Genomic DNA, 6013 nt, shown 5'->3' with positions numbered 1-6013 from the left:
ATCTCCATGAGTTCTCGAGAATCATCAAAATTATTGTATAAACATGCAACTAATTGAAAAGTGTGCCGTAATTCATTAGAAGGCTAGATACAATCAGGCAGATCCTCTTTTATAATATAGTATGTGTGGCTGACCAACTGTTATTATCTTGAAAAGGGGAGGAAAAGGATCTCAACCAGTTGCTTAGGGGGCGTTCTATATGTCAGGAAACGAGGGTTGCATCACAGATCGCATTCCACACAACTGTTCCTATTTTCTGTTTACTCTACCATTTGATCCAAGGCTATGCGACTGCGCAAATTGATTTATTCAAATAAATAAATCGCTAGCATATGCGAAAAATAGAATTACTTAACATCTGGACCAACATCTGTTAATACGAATTTTAGGTGGTAATGTTCCCACGATGTCAACTGGATTAAAAAAAAATAAAACTGTCTTTTAAATGTAATTTGATACTTTTTTAAATTAAATAAAATTTATTTTATTTATTATTTATTTATTAGTTACTGCCAACTTGTACACAATTTTTCATGACTTTAAATGAGCTAACAAATGCACATACTTTAGCCCTTATAAATGTGCATAAGTAATGCTACAAAATATTCTCCTTATTTAGCCATTCCCGCCTCATTTGCTAACATTTTTCCCTTACACAGCTTCCAATTAATTCTGTTTTAATTGAGAGCAGTGTTCTGCAGGTCATCTCAAATTGTCGGGGCCCTAATAAAAGTACCGCAGGTCGAAATTGGCTCTAAGTTGTGTCCCAAGCAATTAGTGCTCGACACGTTACTAAATCTAAATCTGCAGGCAGCTCAATTTAATACCTATGCTATGCCCGGCTAAAATTGCATTATGATTAGCCATTATTTTATGGATGTGAGATTGAGATAGGTAGGAGGTAGTTTGTCTTCCGATGGCATGCAACGTGCAGTTAGATTTGACTTTCGCATGGCATGTTGGAATGTTGCAAGTTGGGGGCGGCCAAGCCCAAAGTCTGGGCCCAGTTAACAGTTAGTTGTTACCAGTTGGCAGCTACCAAGATGCCAAGTTACCAACTTACCATCTTACCAACGGCAGACAAATGGCGGCAAAGTTAACAGACAGCGATCGTCTTGGCTCGTCATCGTTTGCGACATTGCAAGGTCGCTGTTTCTGCTGCTACAATCCAAACTTCCTGCCATTCATGCCAGTTAATTGCCAGCATTGTTACTGCTCTTGTGCACTGAGAACAATGCAGAGAAATTTATTCATTGCAATATGTATTTAAAGAAACATTAGTAAGAACAACTGTTCTTAATATTATTACTTGTATTTTTTATTTAACATTATTAGTATCCTTGATTTTAGATTTAAAATGTCTGTCTGTAAATAATATTTTGCAAAATTTTTTCCTAAGTGTGGCTATCGTTACTGCTGATGTTCCTGTTGTACTTGCCGTTGCTGCTGTCATTAAGCAAAATTCCTTTTTGGCGTTTCACATTGTCGTCGAGCAGTTCGCATATTGTTTTTCTTACTTTATAATCGCCTCAGCGCATCCGCAAACCAGTTCGCCCCCAATACCCCTTTTTTGGTCCACCCTTCGTCGCCTTTTTGGGCATTCAATTAAACTTAGTTAATATGATTACCGTTATTGCTCGTCGCATATTGTTGTTCTCACTCCGCTGGAGTTGGCTGCTTAAAACCAGAATTCTTCTGAGGCGGCTCAACTGCTTTTGATGATCTCGCCCTGCTCTGTAAATATTTTTATTGATATTTATTGAATTTCGCTGCTGCTGGGGTGCTTAAAACAAGTGCCAATTTGTGGGTAGTTTATTTTGGGGACCAAGTTAATAAAATTAACAGCTCTTATGAAAGTATAAAAAGAACATTGTGCTTTAAAAAATGCATTTTATTAAAAGGATAATACAAGTTAATGATAAAAGAAAATGCTACTATACTGTGGTTAATATAAGTATTTAAAAAAATGATGATCAATTAAATAAGTCGTGCTAGATATACCAAAAATAATACTATTTAGTAATACTTTTTAACGGCATACTATATTTCATATAAATTACACATTTTTTCTAGATTAGTTCTCCATATGCATTTGAAGGCTAATCATAAGCACGTTCCATTTTATTTTTATTTACAAATTTTAGACGCCTCTTAGTCTGCAAAGATCGAAAGGAAAACTTTGTGGAATCCATCTCCCACCATTTGGTGTGCTAACCAATAACAAACACCGATTGCAACATTTGTTTAAAATGCCAAAAAGGGAGAGGGGAAAACAACAAAAACTCTTGCACATCGCAGACTAAACAAAGCGAAATTTAGCCAAATGTTTTTTTTTTTTCTACTTATTGTGTTTGAGCACGCGCCAAATGGTTCAGCGAGCTCAGTGATGATCTTAGCCCCTAAACCCTCTAAACCCCTTAACTTTACACTTTGCTTGCAGACACGCGTGTGTGTGCCAAATATAGTTTCTCGGGGTTACGCTATGGACCAGCTGTTGATATTGGCATTAACTCAGCTTTAGAGTCACTCGGTCTGCCGTTGAACACCAGAAATAAAAGAGATGTGCTTCTTAATAACAAAGTTTGGTGTACCCTACAAAGAAATTTATCAACTCGAGATGGTTAAAAACCCAAGTGATGATAAAAATTTAAAATTTATTTAATTTGATTTTTTCTTACATTTGTGAATTGTATTCTGTTCTAAAGAATAATATTTGATCAAATTAATTAAACGTAAAAATAAAACAACATATTACATTATAGAAAATCACAAACATTTTAAATCAAATCTTTTTTATTTGGCCTTAAGAACATATTTAAATATATGTTAGTAATTAACAAAATTAAACTTTAAAAAATAAATAAAAATTTCATAGAAACAAATATACCCCATTAAATTTCAGAGGATATGACTTATTTTTTGCACACTTCTTCTCATTGAAAAGTTGAATATACCCAAGCCTCTTGGCACTTAAAGACTCGCACTCAATATAGCACACTCATCCACCCACTTCCTGCAATTCCAGACAACTCTTTCAATCCGAACCTGAATCCATCATTAAACAGCCTGATAGTCGATTTCATTGATACGCTGATTTTATGCGAGGGCCCGTGTCTTTTTTTCATTTCATCAAATTTTATGTTTACGCGCGTGTTTATGTCATTCCTTTTTTGTTTGCCACATTAATGAGATTTTTTTATGGTCGACCAAATTTGGTAGCGGCTCGAAGGTTTTGTTTTTTGCCGCCTTTTGCTTTATGACCGGGCCAAAACCATTAGAAACCACTTGGCGACACCGCGAAAAGCACAAGCAAGACGGTGGAAAAATGGTGGGGAAAAGGCGGGGGAAAATGAAAAGCTCACATAAATCGCTCGCCAAATGGATCGACGCCAGCCCGCCAGCAGCAGCTTCCCATCGATAAGTTACGTGTGCCGGTGTTTGTTTGCGTTTGAAAGTCAGCCACATATGAAAAGCGAATTTTCTCTGGCCGAGCGAAAAAAAAAGCAGAAAAAGAAAAATATATAAACGAAAACGTCGGAAAATTCGATGTCGGCGGTGTGTGTGTGAGTGTGTGGTTGGTTTTTCTTTGGTCAAGTTTTCCTGCTGCTGGCTGCTGGTTGCCTGCTACAAATATCGGAAAATTCCTTTGAGGATTTGCCACAAAGGCGGAAAAGCCGCTGCGGCAAACCTTTGATGATTGTCCACACACACATCTCTATTCCCATCTCCCTCTGTTTCTCTGGGCATTTTCCGATAGTGTGACATCCATTTGCAACCCCCTTTGAGAAGCCACCCCTCGCCAGCGTTGGAAAATTTGTGAAAATGTTTTATGGCCCGCTCGATGGTTGCTCTCTTTCTCACTCCGCTTTTCCGATGTTCCGATTTTCCGCTTTTCTCGAGTGTATGCCGGCTGCTGCTTCTGCTGCTACTGCTGCTTCTTCCACGTACTTAATACTTTTTGACTTTTTGGGGGGAAAAGCATTTCCCGGGGCGAATGTGTGTTTGTGTGTGTGTGCGTGTGTGAAAGTGTGTTGAAGAGAATGTGAATGTGAGTGCTCCTAAGCGGTTTTCCCAGCTGCCTTCGCTTCTTTTTCTGCTCCTGCACGCCAGCGATTTCTGTTCGCCTGTTACATAATTCGCGTAATTTATTCAATTCTGAGAATTAATTTAATTTTTCTTTTCACACTAGTGAATTTTCCGCTATATGGTTCAATTATAAAGAATTATTACGAATTTATTCTAAAGTTAAATGATTTAAAGGCGGGAAATGAAGAGATAGCAATGATTGTGTCTTGCTAACTAATTAATATCTTTTGTTTAGGGCCGATCAATCTTTTGAGAAAATATATATATATATAGCTGGGTCATTCAATTTAACCCCTTAAATATGCAAATTGATAAACAACATATTTTGTAGTGTAAACTTTTCTTTTGTAGTGTTGGTATAACTTAAAGGAAATCAGCTTGCAAAGAAAACGTATTTGTTTAATTTGAAAACAATTAATTATGCCAGTTTTAAATCAACATTTTAACTTGTGATCTTAACATTAAAACCCCAAATCAGTTTTTAATATTGTTCGGTCATCATTAACGCATCTTAAAAAGGCGCCATCTAGATTTGGTTCATAAAACCAGTAAGGGTCGCCTATTACTTAAAATAAATCTTTGTAAATTAATTATTGGCCAGACTGACAGAATAAATTCTTGGCTGAGATGTGTAATTGATTATTATTACTAGATCATTTTATTTATTTAAAGATTTTTAAATTTTATCTTAGGTATTGTAGAAACTTCAATTAGCAAATTCCTGCCTAAAAGCAAAATTGCTTTTATTCGCCGTTTCTGTGTAGAGTATGTAAAGTATATGGCAAGGCTCTTTTCGCCGCACTCTGTACAGTATATGTAAGGTTGCATGTAGACTAACTGTAGAAACTCATGTAAAGTATCTGTCGAATCTCATATATCTTCCGTGTACTCAAACCTTTTGGGAGTAGTCTTTAATGAAATGGGCAGCACTGGCCACAATTAAAATTTCATCTTTAATTTAGTAACTTAAATATTATAATATAAAATATAAATAATATATAATATAAAATTAGTAAAGTGCTCAGAAAATAAAGATGCCTGTAAAAGCTAATTTCATGTGCACCTGGTATGCAATTTTGTAGTCTTGGGCCATTACAACGTATTGATTTTTGTATGCAGTAAAAGTCTGTAAGTGATAAATGTCCAAACTGCAATGGCTTTAACCCATTTAAGCCAGAGGTCTTAAAATTATGTTTTAGGTTCTTTTTTTTGGGTTTTTAGAAAAGCAATAGTGTAATTGGACAAATTTGTACCACACCAATACATAAAATAAACAGTACTTTATAAAACCTTTCATAAAATTTGATAATTTACATAAGAAATAAAATTATAAATTATTTACTTAAAAATGCATGATATATGTTAACTTTATGTTTAGAACTAATTAGTCTATCTATTTAATTTTATTTTTTCCCAACCTTTACTCTATTTTATTTGGGGTACCTACAAATAAGTAAATATCATAAAATTCCCACACTTTCTGGCCTTGCGTAAAAATGGGTTAATTCAGCATATTAGCCTGGGGCCAACACAGGGCGGTCCACGTAATGGCTCTTAGATTGTTGTTTTCATTAAACCAACGGCTGCAAGCCAGCGTCGACTACCAGTATGCGGTTGTGGATGAGGTTTTTTTTCTGAGGATGGGGTTGTGGCTGTGGCTGAGGCCATATAGCCATCATGGTGACCCTGCTCCTGCTCCTGCGCCTGCTCCTTGCTCCTGTTACTGTTAGGCAACGCCCAATTGCACTGAAAACTGAGCGCTGACAACAAAAGGAAACGCCGCCTTTTGCCCAGCCAAACAGCAATATCAGAAGGCGGAGAGGGAAGTGGATTGGACTCGAAATCGGTATGGGTATAGGTATAGGGATGGGAATGGGAATGGGAATAGGGATCGGCAGGGGATAGGAGTCTATAATCTCGTTCGCTT

The sequence above is a fragment of the Drosophila elegans genome, unplaced genomic scaffold (assembly GCF_018152505.1).
Source record: "Drosophila elegans isolate 14027-0461.03 unplaced genomic scaffold, ASM1815250v1 contig_814, whole genome shotgun sequence".
Classification (NCBI taxonomy): domain Eukaryota; kingdom Metazoa; phylum Arthropoda; class Insecta; order Diptera; family Drosophilidae; genus Drosophila; species Drosophila elegans.
Note: the sequence above shows the minus strand (reverse complement) of the source record.